Source organism: Ranitomeya variabilis, chromosome 1, assembly GCF_051348905.1.
Source record: "Ranitomeya variabilis isolate aRanVar5 chromosome 1, aRanVar5.hap1, whole genome shotgun sequence".
Taxonomy (NCBI): Eukaryota; Metazoa; Chordata; class Amphibia; order Anura; family Dendrobatidae; genus Ranitomeya; species Ranitomeya variabilis.
The window spans coordinates 424,620,211-424,645,407 of NC_135232.1; the positions used below are offsets into that span (position 1 = coordinate 424,620,211).

The window sequence follows — 25,197 nt, forward strand, 5'->3', positions numbered from 1 at the left end:
CGGCTCCTAGTGGACCACTGGGAAGGTCTTGGAGAGATTCCGCTATAAAAGGTTTGCATGGCCGCTCGGCCATGTGCTAGTATAGACTTACTAACAAGTATGTGTGGATGTATGCCTGTCGATGGATGAAAGCTCCGAATCATATTAGAGTTGTTGACTGCTCGTGAATGATGAAGTAATCTTGCGCCAGACAGTGCTATCCAAACACAAGAGCATGATCCTTACAGCATCTATCCAGCAGCAACCGCCAGTGCGGCATCGTGCGCAATCAGTGTGCTTTCCTGGCCCTAGTCAGGGTGGTTAGTGGCGTCCGCCAGTGCGGTGCTGTAAGCACTCTCGTGTGGTAAATGTTTGTTAATTTTTCTCTGGCACTGCGGTAGCGGCGCCGAGCACTAATGGTCTAGAGGGACTCTTTCCAAAGTCCTTGGGGCAGAGTTCTGTGACCTCGCCCTAGTGCTCACTCTGCGGTTCATCGGCCCTGTGAAGCAGCAGGGTTTGTGTCCCTTTTCATACCAGGTGAAGCTAACCCGTGGGTGAACACGTTATACCGCCATGTTTTGTCTGCCATTACTTAGCAGCAGGTTCCACCTCTGCACGGTGGACCCCGGGCTGCGAACGCACCTCTTATCACTCATTATATTATTTGGTGCATTCTGCCAGCCCTAACAGGGGACCTCATTTCAAGGATGTAAAGCAGAAGAGCTAATACAGTAAGCATAAGAGATTTCAAAACTTTTAGTTAGGTAATAAAATATTTTTTTTTTAGCTGGAAATGAAAAAAATATACTTTCTGGTAAGCAGAACGTGAATGTTAATCATTTAATGACTAGACTGAGTCCTCCCTGAGAATCTCTATGTTGGCTAATAGAGGATGGTGTCCATGATGTCTGCATGTCCTTGCAGGCCAGATAAAACTGCTTGGTCTCATTTTAGTAATGCACAACACAAAATTAGAAAATGGCTTCCTGGTTGAAATTGCCAGAACATTGTCAACAAATCCGATTTTACTATATGTTAAATATAATCATTTCAGGTTATTGAGGACATTTCTACTTAGAAAAGAATACTAAACATATTCCCTTTCTCTTGCATCTGAATGGCACCAATGTCCTTCTGTTCATAAATTTTCTTTATGAAAATGCTTCTTTCTAGCTTGTTGTTTGGTAAGTTACCTTGGTAACACCAAGGTTTTCAGGTACCTAGACACCGTATTTTTGTCAGTTGATGTCATAATTGCTGTAAGTACTGGGTAAAAGTATTCACTGATGTTGCTGTGCTACTCAGAAAATTCATTGTGAGTGATGAGACTTCTGATTATTTATTCAATGTAACAACCATAATATCATGCAATATATGAATTATGTGTTATTACAGATTAGATCTCCTCAATCGTAAATAGATGTGTTATGACTCGAGCCAGAATCTTCCATAAATTTTCTAAAGATTTCTGATGAGATGATTGGCTGGGACATTCTAGCAGCTTTATTTTCTTTCACTGAAACCAAATGAGAGTTTCTTTGGCTGTGTGTTTGAGGTCATTGTCTTGCTGAAATGTCCATACTCATTTCATCTTCATCATCCTGGTAGATGGTAGCACATTTTTATAAAGAATGTCTCAGTACATTTGTCCATTCATCCTTCCCTCAATTATATGAAAATTGAAATGTATGTGGAAAAACAGCCTCACTCTCTGATGTTCCCGCCTCCAAACTGCACTGTTGGTGTGGTGTTTTTGGGGTGATATGCATTGACTTTTGGCCTCCACACATGTTGTGTATTATGACATCAAAAGAGTTCAATTGTGGATTTATTTAGCCAGACTATTGATTGAAGTAGTGGTATTCCAACAACTAGACGCAGCATCGGTGTTAGCACCAAGCCGGATCCCTGCTCTGATAGGCAGGGTCTCCGGTGTGTCACTTAACTCATCCGCGCCGCGATCAGTTCCTACCTTTCCCATGCTCTGCATGCGTCCAGCAGAGCTTCCAGCTGGGCTCCCAGCCATGTCTTAAGGGCATGCACGCGCTCCTGCACTCTTAAAGGGCCAGAGTGTGCACTTGCTATTTCCTCGCCAGCCAATGGCTGTGGGGCATTATGTATATATTGCTTCCTCCTCACTGGCAAGGTGCCTGAGCAACCTTCCTGTTCTGCAGTCTAAGTTGTGCAAGGGTTCATACCAGTTCCCGCTGCACTCTAGTGCAGATCTAGATTGCTGCATTCTGGTACAGATCCTGCCTGCTGCACTCTGGGGCAGATCCTGCCTGCTGCACTCTGGTGAAAATCCTGTCTGCTGCACTCTTATGCAGATCCTGCCTGCTGCAATCTGGTGCAGATCCTGCCAGCTGCAATTTGGTGCAGATCCTGCCTGCTGCACTCTGATACCAACTATACCTGCTGCACCATCCAGTCTGTCCTACTGGGTCCAGCTGCTTTGCGTCCATTGGTCTGTCCTGGAGTAGCACCTGGCATTCATCGGGAGCCAAGCCTAACCTCACCATCAGAGGCTAAAGTGAATAGTTTGGTGCTCACTTAGTCATGCCCCTCCAAGCTCTCCGTGGTCCGTGACACAGTGGTTCCACTAACCACATCCGTGACAGTTTGCTCAAGCCATGGACCCCACTGGAACCTGGATCCTGCCTGTTCGCACCATGTACCAAGAGCTCTGCCTACAGGAAGATGCGCAGGAGGAGCTGTCCATGCAGTTGCAGTCCCTGAATCCATTACAGGAGAGAGAGGATCCGATCATCTCCAATTTGCCTGCATTCTTGGAGGCTTTTCGCAAGGCATTTGATGAACCCGGACAAACCACCTCTTCAGCTTCTGCTCTTCTTCGTTTACGCCAGTCTAATTAATCTGTTGGACAATATGCTGTACACTTCCGCACTCTGGCATCTAAACTCAGATGGAATAACAAAGCTTTTGTAGTGACATTCTGGGTGGGGCTTTCCAGAGACATTGAGGATGAGCTAGCCGGTCGAGACCTACTAACTACCTTCGATGACTTGATCTCCCTCACCATACGTATAGACCTTTGTTTCTGTAAGCGTGCCTGTGAGGTGGCATGTGAAAGAGGCCCGCTGCACCTGTCTCTGTCTTTTCAAAGGCTGCTTGTTCCTTCATCCTCTCGTCGAAAACTCACCTGAACCTATGCAGTTCGACCGACATGCCCTTGACAGACAGCAACAGTGGGATCGCCGTGCTAAAGGCCAGTGCCTGTATTGTGTAGACATGAGTCACTCCATTCGAGTCTATCCGGTGAAGCAGGAGAAGCTCTGGCATCTAGGGTTGGTAGGAGAGGCCTCTCTAGACGGAAAAGACATCTCCTACCCCTGACCCTTACTTTGGCCATGACAACCAGTGAATCCCTGTTTATTGAGTCAGCGCATTTGGAATCCAGGGCAGCCGGAAATTTTATCCTCCAGGCTGTAGTGGATCGTTCTAAATCCCAGTTCATCCACTCCAGAACCCCCTGGCAATGACATCTGTCGATGCGAGAACTCTTTGGGAGATGGTTCGTCTGGCTACTGAGCCACTTGAGGTCAGTATTGGGATGCTTCATACTGAGGGGACAGTCTTCTGTGTTCTTTCCCACATGTCTCACACCTTTCACTTAGGCCTACCATGGCTACGACAGCACGAACCTGTGTTGGACTGGAGAACTGGAGAGGTGCTCCACTGGGGACATTCCTGACATGAGAAGTGTCTTTCTCCATTACGTCCATCTAAGGCTCCGTCTTCTCCATCATTACTGCCCAGTATGCCATCTGCCTGTTGGTCCTTTGCCGCTGTGTTTGACAAAAAGGAAGCAGAGACTTTGCCATCCGACAGGCCATATGAATGTCATATGGACTTGATTCCCAGATCTACACCCCCTAGAGGCCGAATTTACCCGAGACTCAAGCTATATCAGACTACACTCAGGAGAATTTGGCCAGGGCATTCATTCAGAAGTCCTCCTCTGCTACTGGGGCTGAGTTTTCCTTGTTAAAAAGAAAGATAGATCACTCCAACCCTGTATAAACTATCGGGGTCTCAAACAGATCACGGTGAAAAATAAATACCCTATCCCACTGATCCCTGAGTTGTTTGACTGATTAAGAGGTGCCAGGATCTTCACCAAATTAGATTTAAAAGGCGCTTACAATCTAATCCGCATTCGCTGGGGAGACCAATGGAAGACACATATACATATACGTATATATATGTATATTCCTTTTTAATCAATTTATAGTAGCTGGAAAATACAAATTTTAAGAATATGCTGGTAATTATGAGGACACAAGATTAAAGCAAACCTGTCAGCAGGATTGTGCTCAGTAAATTACACTGTCAGGTTGGCGCTGTCATACCGATTAAAATAATACCTTGGTTGATAAAATCCGTCATGTGGTTGTTTAATCTTTATTTGTGGTTTTCAGTTAATGAGATTATCGTGCTTCAGGGCGGGATGTGGCTGGAGCTTTATGTGGTGCTCTCCTTACACATGCATGTTTATGGGCTTATGACAGGTCACTGATCCTTCAATGACCTGCTCCCTATTTTACATACTGCAAAGAACATTGTGTGGAAAAAAAATTAACATTCATCATGCAGGCACTGATGCCGGTGACGGCATCTGCGCTGTAATATGATACAATAGGTAATATGCCTATATGCATTTGTTATTTAGTCATATAGGATTGTGGGAAGAAAAAACTAAATATTCTCATCAAAATGGCACCAACGGCCATGCCTGCGCAGTAGCATCTATCGAGTTCCACTAAATGCTACCATTTTCATGGAGCCCACCTCCAAACATGATGTAGATTTTATTTTTTTATTTATTTTATTTTCAATGGGGCGAATGGGGGGGATGATTTGAACCTTTATATATTATTAATTCTTTTTAATATTTTTTAAAACTTATTTTTCACTTTTCGCATGCTTCAGTACTCTCCATCAGAGACTAGAAGCTGTGATAAACCGATCGCTTCAGCTACACACAGGCAATGATCAGATCGCCTGTATGTAACAGAAATGCTCACTGGCTATGAGCGCCGACCACAGGCCAATAGTGGCCTGTTGGAGACCTCTGGTTGTCATGCCGACCCATCGGTGACCTGTAATGCTGTTAGGGGCACATGTCAGCTGTTCAAAACAGCTGACATGTGCTGGGAAATTTGTGGGCTCAGAGCCGGAGCCCGCATCACAGGGTAGGACCCAACATGCGCCGTGTTGGTACGGCACATGTCGTTAAAGGGTTAAACAACAACCACAAGACGGATTTCATCACCAATGTCTCATTTTAATCAGTATAACAGCACCAACCTGACAGTGTCTGTAGTTAACTAAGCACTATCCTGTTGACAGGTTCACTTTAAGTATTCTGGAAGGACTTTTTTATAGCTCAGCATAATTTGCACTTGGATGTTCAGTACATTGTCAGTATAAGGTATTTTCCTTTTTTCGCTGTGCCCATAGGTCTCATTTAAAATGTTAAACATACTGTGAGGAGCAACTGTTGAACATATGCTCTAACATTGGCTACAACACAGACAGCCTGACTCCTAAATCATGACACTGTTTCATCATTTAGTACTAGAAGAAACCTACAGTAAGTGGGCTTTAATTTGAAGGAAAAAAAAGTACAAGAAAGCTGCTCTAATGAATTGTCAAGCAGGTTCTCATGGATTATTCAAGTAAAGTATGCACTCAGCAATAACAGAGCTTAGACAAAAATAATGAACCTCTTCAGAGAAAAAGTACTAGGTTAGAAAAATAGATTTTGCTTTTGGGTATGTCATTGAAACACATCCAGGATGGCTCTTTGTAAGTGAACTAGAGATCTGGCTTTACGTACATTAAAAACTGATAGAGGCGATGCTCCTGGCTTTTTCTGCCCTTCTTCTTGATATAAGTGTAACTTCCATAACTTTCATATTTTCTGCCTAGCTAATATAAATTAGGTACATATTGTCTTGAAATTACAGTTTAAAGCAATGGTAGAGAGGAGATATATTCTAGGCTAGTGTAGTAAAAGGGTATAAGTCAGTAACAGAAAAATTGAGAGTTCGTGCCATTGACAGGTTGGATTAATCAAGAATGGCTTTTTTATGCCAATTTTGATGAAAGATGTGTTAGAGTAAGATGTGTCAAAATCATAAAAGGGTTATTCTCATATTATTAAATTGGTATAATTGGTTAGAAAGCATGAAAGTAAGCAAGCTTGCTATTTACTTGCTTATATAATCTGTTGTTATTTTCCTGCAACTAGAGCTTTTATCCTACATATTGCACAGCTTGTTTTCCAAGAAGATCGACAAACAGAGTTGGACAAGTTTATACACTACTTACATTCCAAGTTGGGGAGTTAAATCCTACGAGATCTCTATTAGCTCTCTACAGCCCATTGATTTCTGTGAGCAGCTCTGGCTTTATTAAGCTATGTGATTGTTCAAAGGTCTTGTTTCCTCTACAGGTCTTGCTCCCTGTTGAGCTGAAACCTTTCACACTATACGGTGGCAATGTATCAACCGTTTTCCATATTTTCAAGACCTCGGTGCTCTTGTCTTTTTCAAATAGTTTCTAAATGTAGTGATAATAGTGTACACGTCTGAGCAATGACAGAACATTAATGTGTCATAGAAGAAGGAGAAGCTACTGACCTAGCCTGTCACTCAAGGAGGAGTGAACATCCACCTTAACTAGCAAACAAACAGTAAAGAAATTTCAGAGCTGAGTGCTGCTCAACTTGAAAATAGCTCTTTAAGAACTGTGTGCCTGTTAATTAATTTGGTGCATTTTTCAACTGCCATCTTTTTCTATAGAAAATGATGATATGTCATACACAATGAGTCACAATCACTTCCAGTTAAAGGGAAACTGTCAATGGGTCAACCCTCCTAAACCTTCTATATGGACATGTAGATCATAGAAAATTTAATTAAATTATACGTGTATTCCACATTTTCCTTAATATGTAAATGACCTTTTAAAATCTAATGGCTGGACATAGGTCTCCCTGGGAATTTGCCTCCAGATCTTATGTAAAAGAAAGAGGTTGTTACTAGTGTGAGACATGTAGATAAGGAGAGCAATCTGTCAGTCATTAAATATCTCACACTGGTAGCACTCCTATTCAATTAAAGTAATGATTCTCTGATTCTCAGAGAGATCTTTTTCCAGCTCATAGAGCTTAACAACTAATTTATATTTTAAGAAAACTGGATTTCTCTGTAATAAAACATGGAATCGCAGATATTAAAGCTTCATTTTATTCAACTTTCCGTGACCTACATGCCCATATAGACTGCGTAGAAGGGTTGATCCTACTGATGAATTTTCATTTTCCCAGTTTTCAAAACGTTTGCAGAGCTGGCCATTACTAGAGTTAACACATCAAAAGTTGCAAAATTTTTGTGGAACTATACGACATTTCAAACAGTTTTATGACAAAGTTCTAGCAAAAACTGTTCAATGCTACGGTGCAGTGACTCGCCGGCAAGAAGGAAGAGGATACTGCCCATTGAAGCGCGGATAAGGTATGGATAATAGAGCAAATGAAGGACACAGGCGCGGGTTTACGGCGCCATAACTGTACGTCACAGAGCAATGTGATGTGAATGGGAGGGGGTGTCGTGTGATAATAAAGACAGGAAGCAAAGGTTTTAATCATTAACATAAAAGATTAAAACTCAATTTCTCAAAAACTAGACCGCAGATATGAGGCATGCAGGAAGGACTATTTTAACAATTCTGTCACCTGTATGCCCACAATAATAGCTTAAAACATCCCAGAGGGTGGATTCAGTTTAAAACATTTTTTACTATTTTTCTCTTAAAATTTTTGGTGCATCTTATGGTTTAGTGCATCGTATAGTCTGCAAAATACGGTAAGTGGTATAATTAAAAACTTCCACTTGTCGAGAAAAAAAATATTATATGGCTATATAAATTAAAAAAGTTATGGCTCTTGGAATAACTGTTACCTCTTGAGATTTAGAAATGTAAACTGGTTTTCAAGAGTAGAGATAAGAGATACATTGCAATAAACCGGATGGTTCAGAAATCCTGCTATTATAACATGTGATAAAATAGTTGCGACAACAAATTAGATGATGGTTTAACATAGTCGGTGTCCAAACATCAAAAAAAAAGAAAGCATATGTCTGTTTAGGATAGAAAAGCATGAGAAATATTGTCTCAGAATTTAGCACTGTAGCCTTGCAGCGTTGGGGTCCTCCTGGGTTCAAATCCCTCCAAGGAAAACATCAGTAAAGGTACCTTCACACTAAGCGACTTTGCAGTGAGAACGACGACGATCAGTGACATTGCAGCGTCCTGGATAGCGATCTCGTTGTGTTTGACACGCAGCAGCGATCTGGATCCCGCTGTGATATTGCTGGTCGGAGCTAGAAGTCCAGAACTTTATTTAGTCGTCAGATCACCCGCTGTTCACTTGTAACCAGGGTAAATATCAGGTTACTAAGCGCAGGGCCGCGCTTAGTAACCCGATATTTACCCTGGTTACCATTGTAAAAGTAAAAAAGAAAACAGTACATACTCGCATTCTGATGTCTGTCACGTCCCCCGGCGTCTACAGGGTTACGCGCTGCTGACGAGAGCTTCCTGCACTGACTGTGTCAGCGCAGGCCGTAAAGCAGAGCACAGCGGTGACTTCATCGCTGTGCTCTGCTTTACTGCCGGCGCTGACACATTCAGTGCAGGAGGTTCTCGGCAGCAGCGCGTAACCCTGTGGACACCGGGGGACGTGACAGACATCAGAATGCGAGTATGTACTGTTGTACTGTTTTTTTTTTTTTAATTCTTACAATGGTAACCAGGGTAAATATCGGGTTACTAAGCATGGCCCTGCGCTTAGTAACCCGATGTTTACCCTTGTTACCCAGGTGCTGCAGGGGGACTTCGGCATCGTTGAAGACAGTTTCAATGATGCCGAAGTCGTTCCCCTGATTGTTGGTCACTGGAGAGAGCTGTTTGTGTGACAGCTCCCCAGCGACCACACAATGACTTACCAACGATCACGGCCAGGTTGTATCGCTGGTCGTGATCGTTGGTAAGTCTTTTAGTGTAACAGTACCTTTAGGAGTTTGTATCTTCTCCCCTTGTTTGCTTAGGTTTCCTTTGTGTTCTCTGGTTTCCTCCCACACTCCAAGGTCATACTGATTAGGAATTTAAATTGTGTAACTCGATGGCGACAGTGGTGATCTCTGCAAAGTGCTGTGGAATTAATGGTACTATTTAAGTGAGTAAAATACATAAATATGATTTAGAGCAATAGGTGAACTGAAGACAGAGAACAGCTTTCATTTCATATTCTGTGCTTGATAATGATGTACAATAAAAAGTTATATCGTGGTACCTTGTTAGCCAGAAAAATCAATGTAAATACATTTATTTCCTAAAGTGACAAAAGTATTCTATTAGTAATGACTTTGTTGGCCAGCAAGAAAAAATGTATTTGCAAACTTTCAAAAAAGCTTCTTCTTCAGGCAGGATTACAAATGAATTACTGAGACAAGAGCACAAGGTTTTAAGGGTTATTATAATAGGACATTTGTCCGTGAGGTGGAAGGGGTGATGCCTCCTAAACATAAGCCAAGGAAATCAAATTAGGGTTTTTGCTACAAATGGAGAGGTGGTGGGAATATTTTCTAAATTATCTGGAGTCCATCTGGTGGAGGTGGGAGTTGCGTTCATGTAGTGAGTCATAAATCTAGGTGTAAAATTGCTTGAATAATGAAAGCTGTGCTGTGATTGTTTGCTATGGGCAACCAAGACAGGATTTTTTTAGACAGTTTTCATAATAGTGCCCCATCACGTGAAGACATAATTGTGGATAATATGAAAATTACTGTCCAAAACCATACTAATAGGAAATGTAGATTGTGAGCCCTAGTGGAAACAGTGCTGGTATTTGTAATATGGTGGTGCTCTATAAGAGATAAATAAATAATCATAGAAGAAAGAATTATCTGACACAGTGCTCGGCTCAATCATCCTGACCAATCTACAATTTATAATTTCTGTAATATCAGCTGAGCTCCTAAGTAGCAGAAAACAAAATGTGTCTTTTCAAGGCTCTCACGAAATTCTCGGAAACATATTTTTAAGACATAGATGTTAGTGAATTCTAAGTGGATCTGTAATCATGGCTGACAGGAAGAAGCACTTATTCTTCCAACCACTGTTTAGACAAACACCCTTTGAGAGTAAGAGAAAATATACCATTAATTACCTCCTTCATTAGGTCATTATGCTTACAGAGCTGTTATTGCCGGCTAACCATCCTTCGTAGCGATAGTGCATTAGGCTTTATTAATCTAACATCTCGAAGACATACATCTTAACAATGGAGGCGCTCTCTCTAATCAAAATGCGCTAAGAGCATGAGAATTAATGTCTCATTTCAAAATACCACATTACGGACAGCTAGAAATGTTATCGAACTTAATACATGGAAAGTGGAAATTAAATATGGGGAAAAAAACTCATCTGTGAGCCTGCATTTGCATTCGCCAGTATTCCAGGCACCGCTTTCAGACACCGTACATGTGACAGGCATACTAAGCCCATTTCACACAACACCATATCCATATGCAGTGCTTTGATCATCCTCTATAGCTCGGATACAAAGCCTTTTTAGCTGCAGGCCATAGTCTTAGGAATCGTTCTCTTGTAAGATATATTATAAATACCAGGTTCTAAAAATCTTCACATTCATCCGCAGCTTACTCCTAAATGAGCAGTATATGGAAATCCATATGCAAATTTGTTAAATCCACTGACAGGTAGGACGAAAGCGCAATGTTCTACTAAATGCCGATAAAATATTTAGGAATGATTAGCAAGATGCGATCAATACAGTACAAAACAAGCACAAAATAGGTGGGATGTAGTTTGCGCCATGTTCAACGAGCCATGTTCGTAGCTCTCAGAATAGGTTCAATTAATCCATAGAATAAACCTATCATCTGCTCATATAGTATTTTTAGCCAACACCTGATGGACTGAACAGATCATCCACCATGAGTCGGCTTCTAAAAATACAGTGAATGTATTTATCGTGCGGATCAGTGATACTTGACACCACAGGTGGGGTGAACTCACCCATGAATAAGTACAATTAGCAAGTGACATGACAGTGGCTTTATTTCTGGGCACAGTAGGTGAACAACAGTCTTTTATTAATTACTGTTAATTTTTTGGTTCATTAACTTTATATATGACTTCATATGAACGCTCAGAAGAATTTACCGACTTCTACCTGAAAATGTATAAAATCCTGGCCACAGATCAATAAATTTGGCTGGATATGACATTTGGGCTTGTGTCTTAATTAGATGGCAGTTTTGACATATGCTTTATGTGGTGGTATATTGTTCATGTTGTATATTATGACTTGTTTATGTGTTTTTTATTGCTTGCTTTTCCAGGTTGTTTATGCTGGCTGAACTGGGCGATTTACAGGAAGATCTTCACATTTCTCATAGACTAGGTGGGTGTTTTTCTATAATTATGCTTAAATTCTGTTATTTGGATGCAGAATATATTCTTATCTTAAGTCAGTCGCCAGTGAAACCGGAATTTACAAAATTTGCCAATTTCATTTATATTAGTAAGTAACCTAGAGAAAAGGTTGTAAAGTGATCATTAAGTTGCACTTTGCCTGAAATATGGCAAGGTATTTCATTTGTATGGTCTGTGAATATATTCTGTAATAATACTATGAGGCTCTAGTATAACAACATACAAAAATAACAAGATACAACAAATGTATATGTTTTAATGGCCTAGTTGTCAATCAAGTAACCTATTTTTCCCATTATGGATTCTATAATAAAGCAGTGATCTTGTTTGCTGTTCCTGCTTATGAAGGGTGCATACACACAGCTGTATTACTGCTGCGTTTGGTAATAGGACTTTCATAGATATACATGGGGCTTTTTATGTACCCCACATGCCTCTGATAACCTCCGGTGGTGTTGATACTTTCACATAAGAAATTGTCAGATATTAGATCACACAGATATCAGATTATGTTCTTGGTATAGTAAGACACCCTATCTTCCCATGAGCCGTTAACTGTGGTACAGACCATTTGACAACTACACTAAAGGCTCCCATAACACACTAGACTAATATTAAATGAATCCGCTGATATCGACAGGTTCAGCCAACAGTCTAATATGTGTGGGGGCACCAGACAACTGAACAAATGTTGAGCACGCATGTCCAATTTCAGGCTGCCGATCGCATGGTTTTCCGTCAGATAAGCCAAAAGCTGATGTGTCAGCTGGTGGCTTTCTCATGGAGAAATCTCTCCTGTGTTTCGGAGAGTTGACTGAGATGACTGTTGACCGATAGACCTGCCGAAGTACCATTCAGTTGACAGTCATCTATTATTTATGGCTAGCTTAATAAATAGTTATATTACTGAATCATCAATAATTGAAGAAGATTTGCTTGGGAATATGTCTCTAACCTTTGCAATTTTTTTGGTGCTTTAATGTATAAAATAGAAGGCTAATTTCAAATACAATATTAAGACATATCTTACTGTTTTTTCTTATTCCATTAAGAGAAAAGCCAACACTCCATAATTCTTGAGAAAACTCAGTGGTTAATGTATCTTTATCACTGAACTCAGATTCTCAAACATCTGACGCATATTCAGCTATGAATAGCTGAAAAAGGAAGTTTCTTACGAAACGCGTCAGATGTTTGATGACCTGTGATCAGTGGTTTTAGTACGTACGGAATAAAGATACAATAAATACAGAGTTTTCTCAAGAAGGAAGGAGTGCTTGCTTTCCTGTTGCTTAAATATAATGACAAGCTCTGCTCAAGCTGCCAAGCACCTTGGATGAACCTATTGCAGGTGTAGTGAGCCGTTGGTATTCTTATGTTTTTTTTTCTTATGTATTTCTTTGTCTCTCTATGGTTGCAGAGCTGAGGTGGTCTGTTCAGGCATAAGTGTAATACCCATGGGTCTTAGTTTCAACACTGTATTGTTTCCGTCTATGACAATTGACAGAAACTAATGCTATTCGTCTGACTGGCCTATAAATCTGTGTATCTGTATCCAGCATTAGAATAGTCAGTTTTATTAGAGGATATATAAGATATAGTACAAACATTTTTCTTTTCTCGATATTTGCTTTTTAATCTTTAAATGCCATTTCCAGATCTTGATGTCCACTTTTCATGTCCATTTTCTCCCTGTGTTCTTGACTGATAGAACATGTACCCATTATCATTTAAGGGGCGGTTCACATGTCCATGTTTTTGTGGACCAAATGTCTGCAAATCAAAATGACAAATAGATATATGTCCATTTTTAGTTTGACTTGTAGATCAAACTCACCAATGCAAGTCTATGGGTCCTTGAAAAACGTGCTCAATGATGGCATGCTAGGTGCATCCTCATGCTGTTCATTGCAAACAATGGTGAAATTTGAATTCCAAGCACTTATTAAAATTAATCAAATTTTTCACATATGAGAAAAAATAGACATCTGAATATGGGCTTATAGTCAGACCAGAATTCACAATCCTAAAGATGTTACAGCTGAGATCTGGATCTATTGTATGCACAAAGCTTAATCCGATGACTTGGACAATTGAGAATGTCAACCATACAACAGTCGCTCTTATCTAATGTAGCAACAAAAACCTCTTGAAAATAAATCAAATTGCCTCTCTGGATTGGTGCAGTATAAAATACAATGTACATTTTATGTAGATTATATCATTATATAAATCTTAACAGGGCATTTAAATTTAATATGACCTTTAAAGTCAACTCTAATGCATCACCCTGTGCAGCAAATGGTTATATTCCACCTCTTATTTTCATACTTTCATCCTTTTTTTTTTTTTTTTTTTTTTTTAAATATAGAATATTGATGGCATTTCCATAATTTGGAGACGGTAGACAATGTTTTACTGTCTGTTAATTCATTATTTTACTTTATTTGTTTATCAACGTTTTGATTAATCTGAGTTTCTGGAGCATGGAGTTCATTATTTATCCATAAATGCGTTGAATCGCTTACTAATGAATTTCTCTGTTCTCGCTATTTTGTGAAGATCACAGTGTTTTTTTTATGGGAAGTACAATGTGAAGCCGAGTAAACTTTTATCAGCGTGTGCACGCTTTAAAGTGCATTCCAAATGGCTGCATGGTGCAGTTGTACTGTTCTCTGTGAATTTAATCACATTGGAGTTGCTGGCATGTAAATGCACGGACTGCAATTAGTGTCACTTTGCATCTCTGAAATTTGAATCTGGCGATGAGGCTTTTGGAATAAAAAAAGGTTTTGAATATTATCCAATGCTAGTATACAAGCTCACATAAGTGTTTCATCTGTTTAACAATCATCATTCTGGTTCAATCCTCCTGGCTATGCTGTTGGCAAGCCTGTTTAAATGTACTATCCAAGCCATTCTGGGACGGAACATCAATTGACTCAATTTAATAACCAAACAACTACTAATATACAGCGTTTAGTACTTTAGTATATACAATAAGGTGGGCTTTGAAATTAGAGTAAACGTAATAAACATTGTTTTGCTTTCAAACTTCAAAATTCCAATTTTGGGGGGGAATATCCTAAAATTTCTCTAGTTCAAGCTTCTAAAGCTACAGACATAGAATAAATTATTTCAAATGTTTTCTGTATGTATTAGCCCTAAAAAGTTCAGCTAGATGTTTCTTGGATGGACATTGTTTTACGCAACTGTTTTTTCCTGCCTCAGCAACTATATTTTTAGCTCATTTCTTTCAGCAAGAATGATTATTCTGTACATAGATTTTTTTGGCTGGTCATTTCCCCTAATCCATGTCCAGCTTTATTTGGTGAAATTATTCTTTGTATGTTCTCAACACTGTCCTTAGAAAATGGAAAATCAGCTGAGTAGCCAGAATTCCAATTTTAGATAAATTGTTATTATGATTAATGAAAATTTTCTATGTATCATTAGTTCTATGTATTCTCCATAGCATTTGTTCTGATTAATGGAAAAGCTTATGTAATTGAAGAAAATAAAAGATCTACAGTGGGGAAAATAAATATTTAATACACTGCCGATTTTACAAGTTTTCCCACCTACAAAGAATGGAGATGTCGGTAATTTTTATCATGGGTACACTTCAACTGTGAGAGACAGAATCTAAAAATAAAAAACAGAAAATCATATTGTATGAACTTAACTTAACTGGCTGTGTGTTTTGGGTCATTGTCATGCTGAAAGACAAAGCCACGACTGATCTTAAATGCTCTTACAGAGTAAGGGAGGTTGTTAGCCAAAAATGCACAATATAGGACTAGTGTTGAGCGATACCGTCCGATACTTGAAAGTATCGGTATCGGAAAGTATCGGCCGATACCGGCAAAGTATCGGATCCAATCCGATACCGATACCCGATACCAATACAAGTCAATGGGACTCAAGTATTGGACGGTATTCCTGATGGTTCCCAGGGTCTGAAGGAGAGGAAACTCTCCTTCAGACCCTGGGATCCATATAAATGTGTAAAATAAAGAATTAAAATAAAAAATATTGCTATACTCACCTGTCCGACGCAGCCTGGACCTCAGCGAGGGAACCGGCAGCGTTGTTTGTTTAAAAATCGCGCTTTTACTTGGTTACGTGAAGTCCCGGCTTGTGATTGGTCAGGGCGGCCATGTTGCCGGGACGCGGACCAATCACAGCAAGCCGTGACGAAATTACGTCACGGCTTGCTGTGATTGGTCCGCATCCCGGCAACATGGCCGCCATTAACCAATCACAAGCCGTGACGTCACGGGAGGCTGGAAACGCGCGCTTTTTAAAATACGCGCATGTCCAGCCTCCCGTGACGTCACGGCTTGTGATTGGTTAATGGCGGCCATGTTGCCGGGACGCGGACCAATCACAGCAAGCCGTGACGTAATTTTGTCACGGCTTGCTGTGATTGGTCCGCGTCCCGGCAACATGGCGCCGTGACCAATCATAAGCCGGGACGTCACTGGAGGCTGGACACGCGCGCTTTTTAAAATACGCGCATGTCCAGCCTCCCGGCTTGTGATTGGTTGACCGCGCCGCAACCAATCACAAGCCGGGACGTCACGGGAGGCTGGACACACGCCCATTTTAAAATGCGCGCGTGTCCAGCCTCCCGTGACGTCACGGCTTGTGATTGGTTGCGTCTCCCATGTGACTGCGACGCAACCAATCACAACGCCGGAACGTAATTTTAAAATCCTGAAGGACCTGAAATTATGTCACGGCTTGCTGTGATTGGTTGCGTTGCCCATGTGACTGCGACGCAACCAATCACAACGCCGGAACGTAATTTTAAAATCCTGAAGGACCTGAAATTACGTCACGGCTTGCTGTGATTGGTTGCGTCCCGGCCACATGGTCGGCACGCGACCAATCACAAGCCGGGACTTCAGTAAAGGAAAGAAAAGCGCGAATTTTAAACAAAGAACGCTGCCGCTTCCCTCGGTAAGGTGCAGGCTGCGTCGGAGAGGTGAGTATAGCAATATTTTTTATTTTAATTCTTTCTTTTACACATTTTTACATTAATGTTGTTTCGATACCGATACCCGATACCACAAAAATATCGGATCTCGGTATCGGAATTCCGATACAGCAAGTATCGGCCGATACCCGATACTTGCAGTATCGGAATGCTCAACACTATATAGGACCCATCAATCCTCCCTTCAATATACGGCAATCAATTTGTCCACTTTTCAGAAAGCACCCCCAAAAGTATAATGGTTCCCCCACCATGCTTCACAGTTGAGACGGTGTTCTTAGGTTTGTACTCAACCTTTCTCCAAACATGGCAAGTGCAGTTTATACAAAAAAAAATTCTATTTTGGTATCATCTGAACACATGAACTTCTCCCATGCCTCCTCTGGATCATCCAGATAGTTTTTGGCAAACTTCATATGGTCCTGGACATGTGTCGGTGTGAGTAGGTGGATTTTGAATGCCCTGCAGGATTTTAATCCATGACGGCACAGTATGTTACTAAGGGTAATGTTTGAAACTGTAGTCCCAGCTCTCTTCTGGCCATTGACCAGGTCATCACATGTAGTTCTGGACTGATTCCTGACCTTTCACAGAAGCACTGTTACCCCACGAGGCAAAATCATGCATGGAGCCCCAGTTCGAGGAAGATTGACAGTCATCTGTGTTTCTTCCATTTTCTATTAATTACTCCAACAGTTGTTGTCTTCTCACCAAGCTACTTGCCTATTGTCCTGTAGACCATCCCAGACTTGTGCAGGTCTACAATGTTGTCCCTAGTGTCCTTAGACAGCTCTTTGGTCTTGCCCATTGTGGATAGATTGGAGTATGATTGATTAAGTAAGGGGACCGATGTCTTTTATACAGGTAATGAGTTCAGTTACAATTAATACAGGTAATGAGTGCAGAGTAGGAGGCTTCTTAAAGAAAAACTAACAGGTCTGTGAGAGTCAGAATTCTTGCTGGTTGGTAGGTGATCAAATACTTATTTCATGCAATAAAATGCAATTGAATTATTTAAAAATCATACAATATCATTTTCTGGTTTTTACTTCCAGATTCTGTCTCTCACAGTTGTAAAGTACCAACGATAAAAATTACAGAACTCTCCATTCTTTGTAGGAGGGAAAAATTGCAGTGTATCAAATACTTATATTCTCCACTGTACATTACGTTCTTATCTACATATCCTCCAAGCCAGCATGTAGCAAAGGAACATTTGACTCTTAATACATTCCTTCCACCCTGTGGCATGTCTCACTTTGCCTTCAAAATACAGACCCTGCAGTCTTACATGTTCTTTAAATATTTTTCAGCAGTTATAGCATGTTCTCACTGATCCCAAGAACTGGTTCTCTGAGGATCCCCACGTGAATAGAGTGATGGTCAATCATGGGCACTGCAACTTCATTCATCGTTTATTTTTTGGGAGTGCCAAAGAACACCCAATAGGAAATAACTTTCAAAGTCTGCCTTCTTGATGCACCTACTCCTCAATTGCTGGGCTCAGCAATATAATGTTGTCTGCCTTGATATGACTGCACAGAGATGCCACTGTTGCAGTTGTGATAACAAAGACCGTAGAAAGCTGGAGAGAAGCATTGATAGATTAATAATCCATAAGTAAAGTTTATTTTGTAATTTATAAGTGGTTTAAAATTCAGACTATTAAAGTTATTATGAAGACTATTAAGAAAACTTTTTTTTTAAATATGTTCCAGTTTTAGTGAGAAAAATCTGGAAACCGATGCAGTAAGGACGTTAAATAATCTTTAAATAATCTTTATTTTTATATAGCGCTAACATATTCTGCAGCGCTTTACACACATTATCATCGCTGTCCCCAATGGGGCTCACAATCTATTCCCTATCAGTATGTCTTTGGAATGTGGGAGGAAACCGGAGTGCTCGGAGGAAACCCACGCAAACACGGAGAGAACATACAAACTCTTTGCAGATGTTGTCCTTGGTGTAAAGGGAATCTGTCACACCCTAAGATGCTTTTAAGATATTACTATGGGCATACAGGTAACATAATGGGTAAAATAGTCTTACCTGTTTGCCTCATAGCTGCTGGTCTTGTTGTTAAGAAATTTAGTTTTATCTTTAATGTTAATGATTTCTTCCAGGCTTCAGTGCGTACCGTGCCTGAAAGAAATTTCTGCCTCCATTCTTCATTATGGTACCACCCCCCTCCCATGCATGTCACACTACCCTGTGTTTGCAGCTGTGGAGCCATAATCTAGTGCTTGTGCCCTGCACTCGTACCATTATCTGTACCTTATCTGCCCTTCTATGGGCAGTGTCTTCTTCGCAGGCACCAGCGAGTCACTGCTCCAGAAAATCCCTGAACATCTGCAGCAATTGTGCTACATATGCGTACCACACGCTATAGCTTTCCTGTGGATTTTCTGTGTAGGTTTGAAGTTAGAATCTCTGCAGCACATCACAGTAACCGACAAGGTATTGAGATTTTACCAAATCTCATTTAAACACTGAAGAAAAAAAATGACCTGGGGTGCAGATTTTAGATCCACAGTATGTCAGTTGATGCTAGGGATTTAATAAGCCGAAGATTTCACCTTTCGCAATGCAAAGGGTGAAATTGCAAAGACGTGCCAAAATCCACAACAAATTCATATATAACACAAATCTGCAGTTGAAAATCCTCAGCTTAAAATGTGTTTGTGTGAACATACACCAAGGATACCAGAGGATATTCCATGGATCTTTAGCAGCATGTCGGCAGCTAATCCACCCCATATACACAGCAAAAACTGCACAAAATATACATACAGATTTTGTTACCTACCACCATAGCATGTTATAGCCAATAGGTTAGTGACTGCTACATCTGTATGTTCCACATAGATTTTGCTATTATTTGCCACAAACTTTGCCCCTATCCATCGCAGAAGAAAGAAACATGCTAAATTCACAATTGACATTTTGCACATTTTCGAATCCACACCTACTGTAGATATCTACGTGGAGTAAATTGTGTAGTTGAGAAATTCGTAGTCATAATGATATTTTAAGTCAATCTGAGGAATGATCAAATAGACTAATGATTTGGTGTATAAAAGTCATTCACAGTATACAGCCTTTAACATGTCTGCTTAGAGGGGTCACAGGTTAATGCTTTAGGGGAGACATAAAAGAGATCAGGAAATGAGGTTTGTGTTTTTGATTCATCATAGTCCAACAATCCTATATATTAGAAAGGTAATTTGCAGACATTGACGGTGGATGGTGACCTGAATATAATGGAAGTAGCGACTCAAAAACCTATAATTTCACATGAAAGGCACAAAAATTTGAAAGATAGTCTGATTATGGGTAAATTTAAAAAGATTTGGGAAGTGGTTAGATCGGTCACCATTATATGGAAATTTTTGTTGGTATCAAGCAATTGGCCTTCATATTGGCCATACTTAAAGAAAATGAATGAAAAACTTATTTCCAAACATACACACCTATCCTCAAAAAGCCCTCCCTTGACTCATCCTCTGCATCTAGCTATCGCCCCATATCACTTCTCCCCTATGCCTCAAAACTACTGGAACAACAAGTCTATCTTGAACTGTCCTCCCACATCTCTTCCTGCTCCCTCTTTGACCGCTTTTAATCTGGCTTCTGGCCACATCACTCCACTGAAACTGCCCTAACTAAAGTCACCAATGACCTATTAACTGCCAAAGCAAAGTGGCACTACTCTAACCTCCTCCTCCTAGACCTGTCCTCTGCCTTTGACACAGTGGACCATTCCCTACTATTACAGACCCTCTCATCTCTTGGCATCACTGACTTGGCCCTATCATGGATTTTGTCGCACCTAACAGACCGGACATTCAGCATATCCCACTCGCACACAACCTCCTCACCTCGCCCCCTATCATTTGGAGTCCCGCAAGGTTCAGTCCTAGGTTTGCTCTTCTCCATCTTAACCTTTGACCTTGCACAGCTCATAGAGTCCCATGGTTTTCAGTATCATCTCTATGCTGAAGACACACAGATCTACATCTCTGGGCCAAATATCACCATCCTACTAACCAGAATCCCACAATGTCTGTCTATTTCATCCTTTTCTCCACTAGATTTCTAAAACTTAATATGGACAAAACAGAATTCATCATCTTTCCCCCATCTCACTTGACTCCCCCAACAGACCTATCCATTAAAGTAAATGGCTGCCCACTCTCCCCAGTCCCACAAGCTAGCTGCCTCAGGGTAATCCTTGACAATGATCTCTTTCAAGCCACATATCCAAGCCCTTTCCACTTCCTGCTGACTCCAACTAAAAAATATTTCCCAGATCCATACATTCCTCAACCAAGAATCTGCAAAAACCTTAGTCCATGCCCTCATCATCTCCTGCCTTGACTCCTGCTCTATGGCCTCCCCTCTAACACTCTCACACCCCTCCAATCTATTCTAAACTCTGCTGCCTGACTAATTCACCTGTCCCCATCTATTCCCCAGCCTCTCCCATCTGTCAATCCCTGCACTGGCTCCCCATTACCCAACGACTCCAGTTCAAAACCCTAACAATGACATACAAAGCCATCTACAACCTGTCTCCTCCATACATCTGTAACTTCATCTCTCGGTACTTACCTGCATGCAACCTCCGATCCTCACAAGATCTCCTTCTCTACTTCCCTCTTATCTCCTCTTCTCACAATCGCATACAAGATTTCTCTCGCGCATCACCCCTACTCTGGTGCTCTATCCCAACATATCAGACTCTCGCCTACCGGGGAAACCTTCAAAAACAATCTGAAGACCTACCTCTTCCGACAAGCCTACAACCTGCAGTAGCCACCGATAGACCAAACCGCTGCACAACCAGCTCCACCCTCGCCTACTGTATTCTAACCCATTCCTTGTAGATTGTGAGCCATCGCGGGCAGAGTCCTGTATCCTTATGTAACAGTCGTGTCTTTATTGATTAAGATTATTGTACTTGTCTTTTATTATGTATACCCCTCATCACATGTAAAGTGCTATGGAATAAATGGTGCTATAATAATAATAAATAATAATAATAATAATAATAATACAAGGAAATTTTCCCTACAGACATGGAAAGGGGGCAAGACAAAGGCCTGCAGGCATTCTCAATGTGTTGTTATTTGCAAGTGTAAGAAGGTTTAATTTGAGATTTAAGCTTGCATTCAAAAATGTCATTTTTCTCCTGCAATCGCAAAAAAATTGCAACATATTTGCTATGATTTTGAAAAATCATGACAAAACTAAGTGTTTTTGTGAGGGTTGCATAAAAAAGCAATGTGGCCACAACTTGTGAGCAAAAAAAAAGTAGATGATCATAAAAGAATTCTGCAACATAAAAAAGCAGCATGGATAACTAAAACAACAACTACATGACTTCAAGGCTTAAGCAATAATAATAAACTAGGTGTCTTTTTTGTAATTTATGTAAGTTAGTCTATTACTTTGTGTATTATTAATCTGTAATAGTTTATTTAAAGGGAACCTGTCACCCCCAAAATCGAAGATGAGCTAAGCCCACCGGCATCAGGGGCTTATCACCAGCATTCTGGAATGCTGTAAATAAGCCCCCTATGTAACCTGAAAGATGAGAAAAAGAGGTTAGATTATACTCACCCAGGGGCGGTCCCGCTGTGGTCCAGTCGTCCGATGGGTGTCGCGGTCCTGTCCAGCGCCTCGCATCTTCTTATGATGACATCCTCTTCTTGTCTTCATGCTGCAGCTCCAGTGCAGGCGTACTTTGTCTGACCTTTCCCGGCGCCTGTGCACTGTAGTACTTTGCTCTGCCCTCAACAGGGCAGACAAGGTACGCCTGCGCCGGAGCCGCAGCGTGAAGATGAGAAGAGGACATCATTGTAAGAAGATGGGAGGCCCCGGACCGGACCTTGACGCCCATCGGATCGGACCGTCCCCCCAGGTGATTATAATCTAATCTCTTTTTCTCATCTTTCAGGATACATCAGGGGCTTATCTACAGCATTACAGAATGCTGTAGATAAGCCCCTGATGCCGGTGGGCTTAGCTCATCTTCGATTTTAGGGGTGACAGGTTCCCTTTAAACGGGTTGTCCAGGCCTAACATATTAATCACATATCAAATTTGTGATGTTCCCAAGCTGTTATTTGCTCCTAGTGGATCTGTATATTGCTCAGTGACTACTCCATGAAACTACACGTTATTTCCTATTCAAGCGAATGGAAGATAATGTACAATACCCAGGAGCACTCACTGAACAATCTACAGAGTCAAGCTGCTTCGGCTACACACATTATCAACATTTGACCACCACCAGAGTAGATAATAGCTGATTGTTGGTAGTTCTGTGTTTCTAGATATCTGTTACATCCATATCTGGTCCTGCTTTAATGACGTTTTTTTCTGTTACCGAGTACCACTATTTTAACTCTGTGGACAAGCACTGGTGATAGAGGAGATGTACAGATGTATACAGTTTTAAATGTGTGTCCAGCAGTTCAAAAGGTGTAATAAGCTCACCATGGCTAATGGGGCAGTACCACACCCTACTTAAAATCCTAGCATGGTTTAGTAGGTCTTTTTAAAAGTCCGTAAAACCAGCGCAATAGTCTGACAACATTACTCCCAGATACCATATGTGAATCAGAAAGGCATGCAGGCATCTTCTCTACACTATGTGCAGAATTATTAGGCAAGTTGTATTTTAGAGGATTATTTTTATTATTGATCAACAACTATGTTCTCAATCAACCCAAAAGACTCATAAATATCAAAGCTTAATATTTTTGGAAGTTGGAGTGTTTTTTTTTTTAGATTTGGCTATCTTAGGAGGATATCTGTGTGTGCATGTAACTATTACTGTGCAGAATTATTACGCAACTTAATAAAAACCAAATATATTCCCATCTCACTTGTTTATTTTCACCAGGTAAACCAATATAATTGCACCAAATTTTGAAATAAATATTTCTGACATACAAAAACAAAACCCCCCAAAATTAGTGACCAATATAGCCACCTTTCTTTATGATGACACTCAACAGCCTTCCATCTATAGATTCTGTCAGTTTCTTGATCTGTTTATGATCAACATTGCGTGCAGCAGCCACCACAGCCTCCCAGACACTGTTCCGAGAAGTGTAGTGTTTTCCTTCCCTGTAGATCTCACATTTTATGAGGGACCACAGGTTCTCTATGGGGTTCAGATCAGGTGAACAAGGGGGCCATGTCATTATTTTTTCTTCTTTGAGACCTTTACTGGCCATCCACGCTGTGGAGTAGTTGGAGGCATGTGATGGAGCATTGTCCTGCGTGAAAATCATGTTTTTCTTGAACGATACCGACTTCTTCCTGTACCACTGCTTGAAGAAGTTGTCTTTCAGAAACTGGCAGTAGGTCTGGGAGTTGAGCTTCACTCCATCCTCAACCCAAAAAAGTCCCACAAGTTCATCTTTGATGATACCAGCCCATACCAGTACCCCACCTCCACCTTGCTGGTGTCTGAGTCGGAGTGGAGATCACTGCCCTTTACTGATCCAGCCTCTGGCCCATCCATCTGGCCCATCAAGAGTCACTCTCATTTCATGAGTCCATAAAACCTTTGAAAAGTCAGTCTTAAGATATTTTTTTGGCCCAGTCTTGACATTTTATCTTATATTTCTTGTTCAAAGGTGGTCGTTTTTAAGCCTTCCTTACCTTGGCCATGTCCCTGAGTATCGCACACCTTGTGCTTTTTGTTACTCCAGTAACATTGCAGCTCTAGAATATGGCAAAACTGGTGGCAAATGGCATCTTGGCAGCTTCACGCTTGATTTTCCTCAATTCATTGGCAGTTATTTTGCGCCTTTTTTGCCCAACACGCTTCTTGCGACCCTGTTGGCTATTTGCCATGAAAAGCTTGATTGTTCGGTGATCACGCTTCAAACTTTGGCAATTTCAAGACTACTGCATCCCTCTGCAAGACATCTCACAATTTTGGACCTTTCAGAGCCCGTCAAATCTCTCTTCTGACCCATTTTGCCAAAGGAAAGTAAGTTGCCTAATAATTAAGCACACCTTATATAGGGTTTTGATGTCATTAGACAACACCCCTCCTCATTACAAAGATGCACATCACCTGATTTACTTAATTGGTATTTGGCTCTCAAGGCTGAACAGCTTGGAGTAGGACAACATGTTGAACAAGTATCATGTGATCAAAATACAACTTGCCTAATAATTCTGCACACAGTGTATGCTGTTCACATTTAGTTTTCGCTCTTTCCCATCCATTTGAGCTTTTTTCACATGCCCCCAGACCTGTTTGTTGGGTCCAGCAGAAAAATATTTGTCTTTCCTATTGACTTGCATTGGATTTGTTATTCGGTATGAATACACGGATATTAGACAATATTAGTGAGGATTTTCCCGAATCTGAATATTTCACAATTTGCTCATATCATAGCTCACCATCAGGATCTACCACCTGTATATTTAATATGGGCAAACCCATATATTTTTTGTTTGGGAAACTTAATAAGGTTTCCAAATATAAAGCCAGAAACTACAGAAAATGACAATTTTAAATGTACCATAGTATACCCTTATTTTCACTTTTCACACTTTACTTTTCGTGAAAGAATGGCTTGTAATATTAACTTACAGTAATCTTTTTTTCCTTCCTTTGTATTTTTCTTTCATCT

The 25,197-nt window shown here is 40.7% G+C and overlaps 1 protein-coding gene across 5 annotated transcripts in view; it reads left to right on the plus strand.

The window, feature by feature from the left end:
• LINGO2 (leucine rich repeat and Ig domain containing 2) overlaps positions 1-25,197 on the plus strand; it is a 1,932,610-nt gene that overhangs the window by 1,440,462 nt on the left and 466,951 nt on the right. For all 5 annotated transcript variants that reach the window (XM_077249262.1, XM_077249261.1, XM_077249263.1 and 2 more), the window contains one exon: positions 11,436-11,497. The gene's annotated coding sequence lies outside the window, so the exon portion shown is untranslated. The remainder of the gene's footprint in view (positions 1-11,435; positions 11,498-25,197) is intronic.